Below are 953 nucleotides of genomic sequence, written 5' to 3' on the forward strand. Positions count from 1 at the left end.
GCGGAAAGGGGTGGGGAGGGAAATATATATTCCTGATGATGGGGTCTGTTTGGAGGTGGTGGAAATGTTGGCGGATGATTTGGTTTATGCGAAGGTTGGTAGGATGGAAGGTGAGCACCAGGGGCGTTCTGTCCTTGTTACGGATGGAGGGGTGGGGTCTGAGGACGGAGGTGCGGGATGTGGACGAGATGCGTTGGAGGGCATCTTTAACCACGTGGGAAGGGAAATTGCGATCTCTAAAGAAGGAGGCCATCAAGGATACCTGCCTTGAAGAAGTTTTCCTCCTCTGTCTACAAGAATCTCAGGGAGTCCCTCTCCAACTGCAACTCCCAGGTCATTTCCTCTGCCCTGAAGCTCTTCAGCCATGTCGTGAAACAAACTCGCTACTACAGCCACATTTGCTTCCTCAGTGCCTGCCTCCGTAACCAACTCATCCCACACAGACTCCGGACCAGCTTTAAACCAGCAGAGTTCGGACCCGAACAGGACAAACAGTACAGACTACAGATTCAAAAACACCAGCAACAGTTCTCCTTCAAGATCCTCCCCTCCACGCTTGCAGCAATGCGCAGGCACCTAACCTGTCTACAGTCAGCCCTGCCTCAGCTGAGGGCCACACTCTCTCAGAATTGCAAAGGACCCACTACATCCTCAGGAGAATTCATACTCTCAACAAACAGTAATTCAATTCCATCTCAAACATCAAAAACTGTAAGTACAACAAACTTTTATCCACCCACCTCCATAACCAGTGCTCCTCAAACATTCCAGAAGATTCCCCTCGCCTCGGAACCTATTCCGCCATTAGCCATGCGGCTGATGCAGCTGCCACCCCCATGCTGATTGATGATGTCACTTCCACCCCCATCATAGCCACTCCCACAACCACTTCCACCCCTCACAATTCCTCATGCATCACACGTGACATCACTTCCGCCCTTCACATCATCCCG

Source organism: Chiloscyllium plagiosum, chromosome 40, assembly GCF_004010195.1.
Source record: "Chiloscyllium plagiosum isolate BGI_BamShark_2017 chromosome 40, ASM401019v2, whole genome shotgun sequence".
Lineage (NCBI taxonomy): Eukaryota > Metazoa > Chordata > Chondrichthyes > Orectolobiformes > Hemiscylliidae > Chiloscyllium > Chiloscyllium plagiosum.